Source organism: Onychomys torridus, chromosome 7 (assembly GCF_903995425.1).
Source record: "Onychomys torridus chromosome 7, mOncTor1.1, whole genome shotgun sequence".
Taxonomy (NCBI): Eukaryota; Metazoa; Chordata; class Mammalia; order Rodentia; family Cricetidae; genus Onychomys; species Onychomys torridus.
Genome location: NC_050449.1, coordinates 23,457,395 through 23,474,372, shown reverse-complemented (window position 1 = coordinate 23,474,372; position 16,978 = coordinate 23,457,395). Strand labels below are relative to the sequence as shown.

Below are 16,978 nucleotides of genomic sequence, written 5' to 3'. Positions count from 1 at the left end.
AGCCTATGTTCATGGACTGGTGAGACAGATGTTCTGAAATTCTTGGGACATTCTTGTTTTATATAAAGGAGCTCTCTGAAACCAGCAACATATTTAAGAGAAAACACAAAATAAATGCTTATCTTACTAAAATAAAGATGTGAAATGGTTACCACTAAACACTACTATCATAAGCTATTAGCACGGAATAGCAACACTCTGAATCCAATTTTTTTTCAAAAATAAAATAATCAAAATAAAGTAAAATTCCCAACTAATTCTGTTAGCCAGAATCACTTTGAAACCCAAAACCAGACATAACATTCAAATCATTTGCCCTAAAGTACAAAATAGAAGCATAATCCTTAGCAAAATGTGACAAAACTCCATTTCTCCATTTAAAAAAAAAAAGAGTAGTTCGCATATATCATGAAGAAAGAAGATATGATATTCAGTTCAGAAATGCAAGGTCAGTTTAAATCAATCATTTCTAATAACACATCGTATGATCATGTAGACAGATTCCCTAAAAAGTATTTGAAAAAGTCCAACATCCATTCTCATAACCACACACACACACACACACACACACACACACACACACACACACACCTAAATGTAAAAGAAAACTTCAATTTTAAAGTAAAACCAACAAACAATATAGTTTGGAAAAGGGAAAACCTACTCATTATTAAGAAATAATTGAAACAATCTCTATTACAGAGAACAAAATAAGTTGTGTTTAATATCTTAAATGATCTTCAAAATTTATTAGGACCAATAAATTTAGCAATGTCATAAGATGCAAGGTCAATATATAAAGGTCAATTGTATTTCCTCATATTTTCTATAATCAATTAAGATTGAAATCCAAACAGCATTGCCCATGCTGTCTGAAAACACAAATTACTTTATAACTACATTTTCAATTCTGCTGAGAATAATTGAATAAGGTTAAGTCAATGGTAGAATATGTTTCAAAGATTGAAAAACTCAATTTTGTTAAGCCGTCAGTTATTTTCAAACTGATCTAGAATTAAAAAGTGTTCACAATTGAGGTTTTCATATAATTGGTAGATACTGTGAAACCAATTCTTAAATTATGTGAAAATACAAAGAACACTATTTTGAAAACTTCGTAGTTATCAATCTAGAGTATCTGATTTTTAGGACATTATCAAGTGACAGTTGTCAAAACAGTATGGTATTGACACGGGGATAGATTAATAGGAAATCATAGAATATCAGCAGGAAGCCAAAATCAATGGTGGGTTGATTTTTAAATAAAAGAATTCAAGGTCATTCATAAAAAAGGACAGGGTACATCTGGCAAATGATGTTAGACTCACTTATGGCATATGGAAGAAATTATTTTGAACCTTTACTTCATATCACGCACATTATTAATTTATATAAACCTTACACTTAAACTGACATGCTAAATTCTAAACATTTTAGAAGAAAATATGTATGGTGTTTTGTTGAATAATTTTATCCAATATGACAGGCTATTAAAACTACAATAGTTTTGAAAGTTGATAAATCCAATTTCATCAAAATTTAAAAACTTAATTCTCTGAAAGGTATCACTGATGAAGATGAGAAGACAAGCAGGCTGAGACAAAAATCCTCTTTCTCTCTCTGTTTCTATCTACCTACCTACACACACACACACACACACACACACACACACACACACACATCTCCCTTAGGACATGTATCTAGAATATATAAATAGCTATTACAACTCAGTCATTTGAAGATAACATAATCAAGAAGAGTCAAAACACTTAAACCAATATTTCAAACAAGGAGGACATATAAATGGCCAATCAACACAAGAAACAGTGCAATTGCCATTAATCCCCAGAGAAGTGCAATGTAAAATCAAACACACATGCTATACATATCATTAGAAAGCATGCCATTTGGAAGAGAGAATGCCATTGTGATGGACAGGTATACAGAATGATCACAATGCTTATACAATGTGTAGGAACATAAGATGGAACAACCACTTAGAAAAACATTTCAGTAGTTTCTTGTGTAATTTAGTATAAACTCTCAGAATGACCATCTAATTCCAACCCCAAGATCTAACCCGAGAAAAGTGTAAATTTATGTTCATGAAATGCATTTACATATTTTAGCAGCTTTTTACACTGTAGTCAAAAGGGTAGAAGCAGGCAATCATGTATCCAATGTCTCCTGAGTAAGCATATACTGATATATCTAGATAATATATAGTTTGGCCAAAATAAAAGGGATCTCACATAACAACATGAAAGAAATATTAAAGCTGAATAAAATAATTATGAATATATATGTTAAGGTTATATGAAATTTTATATATTTTTAAATGTGTATATGTACATTGTGGCTTATATACATATTTTCTAGATCCATATGTGTTTTTTTCAAGAAATGTTTATACATTCTAGGTAAATACATGCTTCAAAAAGCCTATACACAATAGCCAAACATGGTATTTACTCAAATGGGGCAGAAGTAAGTTTGGGGAAGATAAACAATCGCTTTTTGAGCTAAAGGAAATGTGCTGTATAGTCTTGGTGTAGTGGTTCTATAGAGTTATGAATTTGTTACTATGAATTTATACTTAAGTGAATTAGATTTCAACTCTTCAAATAGTGCCCCTTTCTAGTTTCTTGAGATAAGGCATTAGTGTGTACGTAGCTGAAGCTGGTCTTAAACTCTTAATCCTCCTGTCCCAGCCACCCAAATGCTGGGATCACAGTTGTGTACCACAAAGCTTGGTTCTACATCTATTTCTTAAACCTTAATTTATATAACCACCATGGAGAAGTAAATGTTAAAATCTTACAAAGTATATCTAAGGATATATTCTTGGTTCCCAGGCTTAATGTTACTCAGAGTAATGACCGAGTTAAGAGACCACAAACTGAGTCTTATTAGAAATATGAAAAACAATTTCTCCTAAAGCATGAGAGCACAGAGTGTGAGGAAGTGGGGATCCAGCCAGTTTGGAGTTCTCATGAAGTGTTGAGGGAAACAAACAAAAAAAATTATATTGTGAGCAAACCAGGAAAAGATAGGGAGAGAGTATCAGTCAAACATCCTAGTCTAGGATTGATGGTAAGATACAGGTATTCAATACATTTGTTACTTTGCGAATCATTTTGAAGATGTGTACAAAAGTTTAGGTTGCTGGTGGGTGTGACCAAGCCTGTTTCCTTACAATGCTGTGTGATAATTGGGTTGTGACAAGTAACCTCAGTGCTATCCCCTTACAACAGCTTCACACTTTATGCTCCCACAATACTAAACTACTTTTATATTACCAATTGCAACATGCTATTTCTCTTTTTTTACATTGTTCATGTAATTATCTCCATCCGCTGCCTTGGATATTTCTGCTCTCTCTCATCTCACTTATGCTAGGCTCTTTCTTTTGACAAACTCTGAATGTGTTTTTTGAGTCGTCTTCCTAGGAGCTACTCCTGACTCTCCCACATTTCAAACAAAAAGTTAGCTGACGTATTTCTGAGACCCTGCATTCCTTTTACTAGAGTGCTAGTCCACTGGCCACTATTCTATAAACACATGCACTGTTCGTGCTTTGCTACATTGTCATCTTTGTGTGGAAAGCCATAAATAATTATATTGGTCCTGATTATTCCAGTTTCAAGTTCAGTATATTGTAGATAATTTTGTTTTATTTTATTTTGGTTTTTCAAGACAGGGTTTTTCTGTGTAGCTTTGCCCCTTTCCTGGATCTCGCTCTGTATACCAGGCTGGCCTCGAACTCACAAAGATCCACCTGCCTCTGCCGCCTGAGTGCTGAGATTAAAGGCGTACACCACCACTGCCTGGCTATTTTATATTTTTGAGACAATGCCTTCTTGACTGCTGAGATTATAGGCTTGTCCTGGTACTCCTGAGTCATAGTAAGTAGCTGGTTCTCACTAATTAGTTTCTAGAATGAATGATTGCATGCATGAATATATAACTGAGAGATGATTGTTTCCAGCTACAGGCAGTTAGAGCAGTCTAGACTTCCATCTCCTCCTCTATGAGAGGTGTACATTAGTCACTTTCTAACTTTCTTTTACTTTTTTATCTTCTGCCTTTGGATGGAAGACATTTGTGAACATGAGGAGAGATGGCCAATGTATGGGGGTCACAAAGAGTACAGAAAAAGAAAAAAGCTTGGGAAGTGCCCATGATCATAGTAATGGTAGATGAAGTGATATGAGCCAGGGCTGGAAGGAGAAGCTGTCTCAGTGGATCCTTATAGGCACTGGGAATAAAGGCTCAGCTAGAGGCCATGTGCACATCTTACAGGGACTTTTACATCATATGCAGAACCAGACACTTTGAAATTACAATTCAGACTTGGAGTGTTATGGCTCCACACTACCTTTGCTCCAAAATGCTGTCAAATGCCCAAACAGGATGGTGTAGTGGGAACAAGAATGAGGTATCTATTGCAGTACACTGTGGCCCAGGACAAAATTCCAGATGTCTTGCTACCTGAAGTCCCAGAGCTTCCTGTGGCCTCATGATGCTCTGTGGGAAAGTCTCATTCCTCATTAGCAGCACTAGCGCAATATACCTACTGCTGGTAAGGGAGAGAGATCCTTTCACTGCAGATGTAATTACTGGATCCAGCTCCAATTGTGTAGGGACAAATAAACCCAGGCTCACTGGAGCAAGGAGAGTGCCTTGGAGGGCTGAGATCAGAGTAGTTATGACTGCGATGCTGTGAGGGACAGAGGGGAGTTGTGTGTGTGTGTGTGTGTGTGTGTGTGTGTGTGTGTGTGTGTGAGTGAGAGAGAGAGAGAGAGAGAGAGAGAGAGAGAGAGAGAGAGAGAGAAGAACGTATTGTGGCACTTGGGAGTGGAGGATGGTAATGCTGGTTACATCCATTACTTCACCTAGCATTTCTCTTAGGAAGCAAAATCATCTAGAGTATCATTAAAACCAAACTATTTCTGGCACTCCCAGGGGGTTACTCTCAACAATAAGTTATTCTGGAGGAAAAAAAAAGGTGAGGAAAAAAATAAAAGAAAGAGATGGTGGCTAGACAAAGCAAAGGCAGAGAAGACTTCCCTGGCTGCCTGCTCTGAGTACAGAGGTGTCCTTGGTGGCCCTTCTCAGGCTACCCCAGGGACATAAAGGGGATGGGTGGGAGAAGTTCCATGATGCCTGGGCACTGAGAGATCTGATTTCCTCACCTCTTCCCTCAACCCCAGTTCTTGTTAGTGTGTGAGTCAATCACAGCCTCCAGCCATGAAGGCCACATTCAGTGACAACCAACCAGTTTTGCTTAATGAGATCAGTTTCCCCTGATCCCATTTACCCTATTTACCTCCAGTGGAGGATGTCTCTCCCAGGCTGGAACATTCAGAAGATTGGAGAGCCTACTCCAATTAGAATGCTCCAAACACCATCCCCCACACTCTTCCCTCCCCCCTTCCGGTTCTCATACTAAGAGAAGCAGCTAATTAACCATGCTGGCTGCTTTTAAACTGTAGAGGAAGGAACTTCCCCCACTGTTACCATTTCTAGAGTCATTTCTCAAGCTCCAGCAATATGGGGATTAGCAGTTAACACTATAGGAAGCCCATGACAGCAGGTGCTGTGAGGAGGAAGACAGGAGAAATGGAGCTTGGAGGAACAGGGAAGGTCAAAATTCTGGTGTCACAGAGACAGATCTATCCTATGGGATGCAAAGGTCATTCCCCCAATTTGCCAATATTGAACTAAATACGTCAAGCTAAGTCATCCAATTTTTGTGCTTCCTCTTTGCAAAAGTACTAAGTTTTTCCAGCATAAGTCACAAAGTTTCCCATAAGCACACGATTGTCCAGAACTAGAATAACATCTTCCATACCATAGAGCATTGTGATGTAGAAAGCTAGACCAGAGCAAACTTTAGTATTGGGTGAATATGCAATAAGTAAAGGCTCAGCAAGATGACCATCTACTATCCAGCATAGAATTTTTAGGGACAGGAGGAAGCAAGAATCATGATTGGAAAGATGGAAAGAATGCATTTGAGAAAGAACACATTTTCTACAACTTTGTAAATAAACTCTGAAGTCTCCCCCCCACACCCCCCTGCGCCTTCTGCCATGGTGGTTTGGATAAGAATGGCCCCCATAGACAATGCTTTGTCACCAGGGAGTGCAACTCTTTGGTATGATTGGAAGGATTAGGAGGTGTGGCCTTGTTGGAGTGTGTCACTTGGGTCAGGCCTTGAGGTTTCAGGCCCAGTCTCACTCTCTCTCTGCCTATGTACCAGCCACTGCTCCAGTGCCTGCCTGCATGCTGTAATGCTCCCCACTATATGGGCTTAACGTTTGGGACTATAATCAAGCCTCAAATTGAATGTTTTGTTTTCGAGAGTCACCTCAGTCACGGTGTCTCTTCACAGCAATAGAACAGTGAATAAGACACCCTGACAGCCTTTCTGGGGCACATCCGGATGACCATTCCCGGAGTCCTTGGATCTGGAGACAGGTCTAGGCAGATCATCATTGTGCTTCCCTTTCTGTTGTCTCTGGCATACTATGGGATAAGACCATATGCATACAGTTATTTGATAGAAATTCTTTGATCACATTCATCACAATGTAAGGTGGTGTGCTTGGTGCTAGGAACTTTACAAATGTGCCAGCTCATGTACTCTACTGGACCTCCAGTGGCCAAGGTATGGGGAAGGAAGAAAGGAATCCTATCTAACCCAAGTGGGTATATCATCACCAAGAGATGTCAGTATCTCAGTAACTCAGTTAATCAAGACATACTCTGCACTTTGTGAGGCTTGCTCAGAGCACTGAGAGAATGAAGAGGACAAAACCTCTTAGTGCTTAAGCTTCTAAGTGTTATGTCACTGATGCCCTGTTGATGTGAAGCATGCTAATTAAACACTATGCACTTGGCTATCTTAACTTAGAAGGGATGCTTTGAAAATACCATAACTCGGCATTAGTGTGCGTGTGTGTGCGCGCGCGCGTGTGTTTATGTGCTTATCCAACTCTAGTGGTTAGTGAATTAGATGTGGGTATCTTGGCAAGCTACCTGGAACTTGTAATGAAGCCACAGACCTTCCTAAAACAATGATATAGAGGCAGATCTTAAAAAGTCAATCAGTGACCTCAAACTACCTCTGCTCTGTCTCTTTCTTGTAGTGGTCCCAAATACTTTGCAGTAGGAAATGAAGCTTACTGGTCTCCCCTCTGACCCTCTGATTTCCTTTTCAGTTTAGAAGATGGACTATGTTGTACGTGCCTTGGCTGCACACTGACACATCTCAGGGCGAATTTAATCGTAGTAAGTTTGGTTGGAAATAGCGGAGACCCAGTTGAAAATACCTTCCCCCAAGAAGGTGATTCATAGAAACTTTACCTTAGGAAGGTAGAAGTTTATAGAAAGAAATACAAATGGTTATGAGGAAGGAACCCCAAGGAAAGACAGTGGTCACATTTAGAGCCAGGGATCTTTTCAAAGATTCTCAAAGGTGCTTATGCTGGAAAGGAGAAGGAAATGAATAGTTCTGATGTTCCTTCAACATCTGGCCAAGCTAAGGGGCTCAGTGTCTAAATTAAAACACATTATCTCCAGGGGTGGCTGCAGTGTGTTGGTGTGGGGCCTGGCTGCTTGTTATTTTCTATTGAAGCCCAGGATTTCAGTTCAGCAGCAAGAGTCACTGTGGACCTACTGCTGAGGCCAATTAGATCTACAGGACTTGTAAAGCTGGTCTCAATTTTATCAGTGTCCAGCTGATTTCAATAGCATAATTTGATATAGCAATTGCATAGAGAAGGCTTTGCAACAGAGGGCAGGCGGCACTGGGTGCCTTTCTAATTCCAATTTTACACTTACTATGATACATGTTAATTTCCTTTCTTATATTATAATCTAAAAGTATTTGGAATAGATACTATCAAATTCCATTCTCCTTGCCTCCATAAAGGAAAAGTATCTTTACTAATTCATTATGGTTTATAGATGGAAAATGGAAGCGGAGGCTTAGTCAATTGCCATATTTACATAGAGAAGGAGATGAGAAATTAAATGTTTCCAGTTAAATCTAGATACAGGATCACCTTATTTCCAAGCTTTCTTGAAGGTCTAGGTGTTTTTTTGATTTATATATATATATATTATTCTCAGGATAATGAGCAAAAACCTTAAGTACCTTTGGGTGATCTCTCCTGTTTTGTTTAGCATATAGTGTTTCTTCTTGCAGACCCAGCTCCCTCTTCCAATTGGAACATGGTGTTTCTTTTGTGGAAAGTGTCCGCCTAGGGAGCTAACAAGGGCTCATGTCCCTGTCTCTCTCCTAATGGACTTTTTAAATTTTCTTTTTGTTTGTTTTTGTTTTGTTTTGTTTTGTTTTTCGAGACAGGGTTTCTCTGTGTTAGCAATTCTGACTGACCTGGAATTCACCCTGTAGCCCAGGCTGGCCTCCAACTCACAGAGATTTACCTTCTCCTAACTCTGCCTCCCGAGTGCCAGGATTAAAGATGTGCACCACCCTGCCAGGCTCCCTAATGGACTTTCATTCATCCTCAAATGCCACCTTCCTGGTGAAAACTTGCCCTGCAGTCATACCAGTCACCACACACTGACAGGGCGTGTGCTGACTTACTTGATCACTGAGTATTTAGACTGTCAGCTCCTTAAGATGGGATTCGCTTCCACCTCCCACACCATCGTTTTGTGTGTATGAGAGAGGAGATATTGTGAATGAAGCCAATGAGTAGGTGAATGGATGAGTATGAAATAAAGATGGAGAAGACTGGACAACAAACAGCAGCAACACTGCCAATTCCAACTTTATAGAGAATTAGTTGAGGTTTTCACCCAATCTGATACACGCTAATGTACATCTTTTTTTTTAATATTTATTCTCCAAAGAGCCTGGTAAAGAAGCTGAACATCATTTCACTGCAAGCTGAATTTCCAGCTGCTCCCTTTGTGACAAGCAGAGTTTCTCAGCTCAGTGTGGGAAATATAAAAATAAAAATACTGACTGTATATCCAGTGCTACACCTCCAGCCATCAAGACTGCTTGCTGCAAGAGGAGTCATTCCACCAGGGACTTCAGAAAGGGAAGCCTGGGAATTAGCATCTGTTTCGTAGTGAAGATCCCTCCTCATGAGGGAGGTAGAATGTGAGTGATCACCAAGGTGTAATCTGGTGCTTCCCAGCCATTAGGGTTAGTATCCCACTATGGAGCCTGGGCCAGGGAACATCAGGTAGTCAGGGGCACAGGCTGACTGCTTCTGCTGCCAGAAAAGCTTACTCTGCCCTCCCCCTATTCAGGCATCAGATCTTCAGCATCCCAAGAAAGAGATTCTCAGGAATTTATGACTCAATCAACTCACCCAAAAGGAGCATAAATGGGATTAGTTTTAATATTGTTAAGTTGCAAAAATACAGGCATATGTGCATGCCAAAGCGAAATGTACGCAAGCAAAGGGGGGGAAACATATGGGCACCCATATGGTGAAAGCGCATTGCTAGACCTTCATACACTTCTCATTTACAACAAGAACCAAAGTTAGCGAACATAAATTTGCTTTGCAAAAATGTGAGAGGAACAGCTTGTTTGCCCATAACTGTTCCACTGAGCAAGATATGTATAACCTTGATTTCTCATCTCAGACACCTCTTTCTCACACTCCAGGGATTAATTAGGCTCTAAACATGACTCCAGATTAGAAACAAGGATCCTGGTTGCCTTGCAGAAAGACAAAGGAGCAGTAGCAAGAGTGGATGGTCAACTAATAAGCACTTTCTCTCAGTGGCTGGAACTTGGACATGAGTGGTTTAGAAGAGAAGTGAGGCTGGAAGGTCTTAGTGAGTTTATTTTAATTGAAGCAGAGGAGTATCAGAGACTGTCAACAGACAATGGCGTGCCTGTGGCTTTCATTAGGAGGCAGTGTTTTTGTTGAACAACATGATGTGGATGGAGCTAGAAACATGACTAGATGTTAGAAGTGAGTGTGGAGGAAGGAAGGAAAGAATGAAAGTACAGCTGTCACTCAAAGTTAGTGGGCACCCTTGGGTGCCCCTGCTAACAAGCACAAGTGGGTTTAAAATGCATCATTCCAGTTTGAAGCCATTGGAATCATTTTTGTGTAGTACAAAGAGGTCTGGATTCAAAAACCAGAAACCAGATTCCTTTCATAGATGTACGGCTCAGCCAGCTCAGAATCACCTGTCATGTCTTTCTTTGTGTCTGTTTCTGTACCCTTGAAACAGGTGGAGTATTCCTTCTCTGACCCATTTGGAGAACTGTGATAAGCTCACGCGTGATGATGCATAAAGAAGTATAAACTACAAACTATAAGCATTTATAGTGGTAGATTATTAGTGGAAAACTATGGCTTCATTTTACTCATTTTTTAATATTTTTTTATTTTAAAATTAATATTGATTTACAAGAAGTTGTAAGAATAGTAGGCAAGTTCTATATACTCACCACTAAGTTTCCTCAATTATGGTATATTATGTTAATTGCATATGAATATTAACTAAATCTCTATACACATATTTACATATGTGTATACCATAAGGGTGCTATGAAATTTCCATGAATTTTTATCAGTTTTGCATGCTTATTTTACATGAGCTTGGATATTTCATTATGCATATGGATTCATATGTCTACCACAGCAATGGAGATATGATAGGTTCTATTCCAAGGCAGTGCCAACCCACTGCCCTCTTCGTCTGCCTGTACTCTTGTCAACATTGGTCTGCAGTTTGCTGCCATACTTTTGCTGTTATAGAAATATACAGCATATAACATACTCTCCTCAACACAGTACCCAGTTTTCATCCCTTTTAAGTCGTCACGTGAATGAATAAGGGCTCTTTCTTCTTCTGTGTAGTTGCCATGGTGTGGATAGACCACAGTTTAGCTACCCACTCACTGAAAGACATTGGAGTTGTTTGTAAATCTGTCCATCACAATCAAATATCTGTATAATTTCCAGATTTGCTAAATTAATGACTCAAGAATGAAGGAATGGGGGAATAAAATTAAATATTAGCATTTTTCTCTCACGACTACTGGAACATTAAATAAGTTAAATACAAGACTAGGATTGACCCAGTTCTTGGGTAGCTCGATAGAGATGGACAACCTTGGAGGTCATTGAACCCCTCCATCATGGTTGCCTTTGGATTCTATCTCCTGTTTCCTCAGCAGTACCCAAATGGAAAACACCAGCTTTGCCCCTCCTTAACATTTCAATAGCTTTGTTGAGGCCCAGTAAGGGAGAACTACTTCCTTTTGGTCAAAAGAATGTTTTGAGTTCTACCTCTGGTCCTGGGTAGAGGCATGATATTCTGGCCTACCCTAAAGATTAGAATATTATATACTGTTGTCTACTTCCTTGAGGGTTAATCTAGCTGGGCCTGTCGGTCATCTGACCCTAAGTCCATACTCAGGAAAGTGGATTTACCTGAAAACATGCTAGGGAGGTGAGAGGAATACTTATCCCTTATTGAGACAATGTACTTTTCCCTCCCCCAATCCCTCCTTGATGTAGTTGCTGACACACAACTGCCAGGCAGAGCTACCAAGCCCACCCACTTTTTTGAGTTGCAGTTCAAGAGGATAACTTGCCCATTTCTTTCTATTTCTTTTTCCAATACTGGCCAAAAGACAAGGCATGCTTTTCCTGACCCCCAGGACTTCTCACCTTTTCTCTGAAGCCCCTCCCCTTGGGTACACAACTGCTTGCTGGGGTCTACTGCTGAGCCTGCCTTCTCTAATGGACCCTAACTCAAAAGGCATGGTACCTCTTTCCCTCTTATCCATCTCCCTCTTGGAGCAGCTGCCATCTTTTACAACTTGCCTACTTGGTCATAATTCTTTCAAATGAATAAAATAGTTCTGGAGCTTTGTTCTGAATCCATTTTAAAATTCTTTTGTTAACAAGACTAAGAACTTGTGCAATGGGTGCTTGCCATTCTCTTCTTTTTTTTTTTTTTTTCATCCCAAACATTATCTGATGAGATTGACATAAAGTGTTCCATTCTACAGGACAAGAAACTGAGAATCAGGGAGATGGATGAAGAGATGTAATAATCTTACTGAGTTTGTTAACAGCTAAGCTGAGATCTCCAGCCTAAATGACTGAAGTCCACATATCTTCAGTGAGACAACACACCATATACATATACAAATATGTATAACACACCTATACATATTTGGGGTGATAAGGAATTGGTAAATTGCTTAAGACTTTTCCCCCTGGGAATTATAGAGCAACAAATAAAGACTATGGTTGAAACAGGCATAGTTCTGTACACTTCCCTGCCTCAGTATTAAATAGAGAGTACAGAAGATAGAATTGCCAAACAAATGAGAACCATGGATGATGGCTTTGCTAGCATTAGCTCACCACTACCATGGAACCAATGTATCTAGCGACTTCATGTGGTAAAACAATACAAAACTCTACTTCTTCCTGATGACCATCAGAGTACCTCATTACCATCATGAGAGCTGACGCCCCTCCCTCCTAGTTCTTACTCAGGCTCAATCCATTGGATTATGCAGATTCTTCATTGTCACAAATTAGAAATAGTCAGAGGAAAGGCAGTCACTGAGAAGATACACCAACTTTAGGGAGAATTGATAATTAATAGTATGATTGGGGTGAAGAAAGGAAGAGCAGGGAACAATGGACACAAGGATTTCAACAGTGTCTAAAGGCTATATTCCTAGTTACCCTAGGCACCAAATGCTCAGTTACAAAAAAAACTGAAATGTGTAGTGGGGTTGCTACACTATAAAGATGAGTCTAAACGGCATTCACTAGACTGGAGAGTCAGAAGAGAGCCTACTGCATTTTTAAAAAGTGCTTCCATTAAAATGACTCAAGTTGATGCATAAAGGAGTCAGCTTCAGTTACCTAGAAAATTCTGCAAAAATAATTCACTCACCAGCTCCCTGAGGTATTATCTTGTATGAGTAGATTGTGTGAGCAACTCACTCACAGGTGAATGGCTGTCATATTAAAATCTCAGTGGAGGGAGATAGAAGAGAAGACTTCATTATGTTCCCCAAACATCTGGCCTTCCCAAATATGTCATTAGACATCGGCTAGGTGTGAGGCATTAGAGTGGATTGCTACGGTATTACAAGAAGGAAAGAAACCCAGTCCTCTGTAGAAGAGCAAGTCTTTCTAGACTCTCTCTGCTCCCATCCCTGTGCCTTTGTATTCAGATCACCCTTGTGCACAGAAGAACTATCCCCTGCTTTTACTGATCCAATTACTCTTCTCCCTTTCTGCAGGAAGGGATCAGAAAATAATTCCCCAAACCCAGCTCGTTCACAGTGTGCTGCAAACATACTGGCCATTTGCGCAGCCACTCTGCTCACCTATTTTGATACATGTCTACCTTATTCTGCAGAACTGGAGTCACTGATACAGAAACCTGTGAATTTTTCTTCTAGTCCTGAGATGCAGGTTAACTTGCAACAGTACTGTATGTGTGTAAAGCCCACTGGGCAAGTGTCATATTCTCTATTACATCTATAAGAATATAGTTTATTAGTAAGCCATTATCTGCTACTGAAACCATTAAGGATAATTTTTTACATATAAAGCTATGCAGTCATACGCTCGGTAGTTAACATGTCAACGTGAAAACCTAAATAGACATCTATAGACCATCTTTCCTAGAGATGTCACAACATTTCATCATGATCCTGTGAAATGTCCAGCTTTCCTGGGAAGTGTTGATGAGGTCTTCTGGAATGTTACCTCTGGGAAATTCAGGTATATTTTCAATGCTACAGAGGAAACAGGTAAGGGGGTCTTCAGTTATTCACTCAGTCTAGCGATTAGAGAAGCTGGGTCTCTTTAAACCACATCTGGCATTTTGTGGATTCTTCAACCCCTATAGTGCCTTTTGGACTGAGGCCTTACTTAGGTGTAGTTCTGTGTTTTGATGAGAAAATGAACCAGAAATGCAAAGTTGCTACATAAGGACTCCCAGGAATGTGCCAATACACAGGATATTTGCACCAAGAGAACTTACGGTAACAACATTCAAGATTCCCTCTACCCACCTTACTAAAATTTTAAACAAACATTTACCATCACATCTCTGCCTGCAACCCTCCATTGTCCAACTGTAATTTTATGTAGTAATACAGTTTACTTTGATCTCTAAGATTTTTCCTAAATGAATATTTTGTTTATTTATTCCAATTATGTAAGCCCACAATTTAAGCCATATATTTCAGAAACTCCATCAGTCTTTGGGAACAGAGCTGTCCAGTGAATTTAATCATCATGTGTAACACCATTGGAATGCCAAAAGAAACATCATTATAACCTTTATTTCTTATTCTTCCATTCTCAACTAACCAACATTTTTCCCCTTCAAAATACTATTTGATGTTCACATTGTACTGAATGGTCCTCTTTAGAACAACACCCTAACTTTGAGTAGAGCTCAACATCTTTTCAAACAGAGAAAACACTTGGGTCCACCCAGCATATGCAGATTTCAAACTTGCAAACTCTCCAGATCTGTGAAAACTTCAGAAACAATGCCTTGAGTTGAAATGTTTAAATGTCATTGCAAGCAGATAAGCTAAGACAATGGCAGCCAGGAAAGCTGGGGACCCAATAGCCTGGAGACAAAGCCCTGCTTGCAGTGGAGCAGTCCTGGAGACTGAAAGAGCACAGGCAACATTTAAATTTAGAATTTGCTGGCTTTTTTTTCCCTTCTAATGCTGAATTGCAACTATTACACTATATGAAAGGTTGGGAGATGAATGAATCTCTCTTTAAAAGGGGAACTCTTACCAGTGAACCATTAGAAAGAATTGCTTCAAAACACTTACACAAAGTCAAAATTCTTTTTACAATGTTTCTAGGCTTTAAGAACTATATAGTTGGGATCAAATGAGTATATTCTGGGATTTAAAGCATTTATAAATACATTCAACTTTACCAAATGCATAAAAATTGGTCTCCTGGTTAGACATATTCTTGTTGATAACATAAAGCCTAAATTCTCTGTGGCTTCAGACAAAAGTCACCTGGGGCTCCTGCCTTTAGGACTTGCACTATGGCCACACTTAGATCAACACTGAGCTCAGCAATGCCCACTGTGTGTGTATTAATGCTCTTGTTGATGTTACAATACTAAAATTTTAGGTTTCAATATCTGTAGTCTTTATCAAAAGTGCTAAGCAATTTTATTACCACTATCTTTCCCTAGAAAAAGATAGAGATGAAAATGAATGTTCTTAGTTTATGAGGAAGAAAATGCCCACTGCTTAAGTGATGTTTCCAGTAACAAATCATCACTCCTTTGGAGTTACTGAGATGACAGATATCCTAAATTAGGAAAAGACATCAGGACATTATTTCTGATATGTCCACACACTTTAAAATTTATTAGAATCTAATTTATACTCAGTGTAATGCACTTATTTTTAGTGTATAGTTGTATTCATTTTGACTTATATAAACCATTATAGCTATCATTTCATTCAAGACATAGAGCCACACCCTCCCACACCCCAACACACACCCTTTCCTACCCAGCTTTGCAATCAGTGTTACCCAAAGTCCCTTTTAGGTAACTGAAGACCTGGCTTTTGTCACTATGGATTAGGGTTTTCTGGTCTAGGACTTGTCTATTTAAAGGAAATCACCTGGGGTGTGTGTGTGTGTGTGTGTGTGTGTGTGTGTGTGTGTGTGAGAGAGAGAGAGAGAGAGAGAGAGAGAGAGAGAGAGAGAGTGTAGTTACATCGGTCTTTCTCAGTGTGATTTTGAGATTCATTCCCTGTGTCATGTGAATCAGTGGTTGATCTTTTCATGGTTCAGCATTGTTCTATTTATATTTATTTGCTTGCTGTTAGTGTTCATGTGATCTACTTCTAGTTTAACCTGTTGTGAATGAAACTAACACATGCAGTGTATATCTGTGGATATGCACTTTATGTATATGTTAAATCTATGTTTCACTTTACAGTAAAATGTCAAATTTCCTTCCATAGTGCTTATTTAGTGGCACAGTCCAGAGTTGATGAGAATGAACTTCAGTGGCTCACTGCCTCACCAACACTTGATGTTATCAGTCTATTTAATTTTAGTCTTTCTAGTGGCTCCCTCCATAGTGGTATCTCACTGTGCTTTGACTATCATTTCTATGATAATGATGTTGAATATATTTTCATGTAGTTTGTTTGCTTTCATATGCCTCTTTTGATCATTTTTAGGTGGGCTGTTAGGGTTGTATGCTATAAATTTTCATATATAGTTAATGTCATTTTTTTGTCAGAAATAAGTATAATGTTTTTCAGAGACTTGACTTTTCATTGGTTTCCAATGATGTTTTAATGGAAATAGGGTCTTTATAGAGGCAATCAAGCAAAAAAAAAAAAAAAAAAAAAAAAAAAAAAAAAAAAAAAAAAAAAAAAAAAAAAAGAAAAAGAAAAACCAAACAACCAAACAAAAAGAGATAATTACTAGGGTCCCTTACTTTGTCATAGAAATGGGAAGTTTGTGCTCACTCATAAGGAGAATGAATGCTACTGAGGATGGAGGCAGACCTCAAATTGACCCATTTACAAGGCAGACCCAAGACTGACAGACAATCATCAGAGCTAGCAGAAAAGGTGGAAGGAATTGACCAAAGAAAGGAAGCAGCCTGGCCATTCCTTGACCTTTGATACACAGCCTCCAACCATGTGAAGAAATACATTTCCATGTAAGTCATGAAGTTTTTCACACTTGGCTAAGACACTGCCCTGGAAAACTCAAGTCTGTCATTTTTCTTTCCTTCTCACAGAGGGCTTTTTTGTGTTTTAGGCATCTCTGCCTTTCTCAAGGTTATGAGGATTTACTTCCCTGCTTTCTTTTAGATGTACATTATTTTTACATTACACGCAGGCATATGTGTATTTTCCTATTCACTGGTTTCACGTTTGGGTTTTCCAATGCCTGAGGGAGCACTTGATTCT

The 16,978-nt window shown here is 39.0% G+C and overlaps 1 protein-coding gene across 5 annotated transcripts in view; it reads right to left on the bottom strand.

Annotated features, from left to right (window-relative positions):
• The window catches only part of Opcml (opioid binding protein/cell adhesion molecule like), a 1,142,273-nt gene that overhangs the window by 87,957 nt on the left and 1,037,338 nt on the right, over positions 1-16,978 (bottom strand). The gene's annotated exons all lie outside the window — the stretch shown is intronic.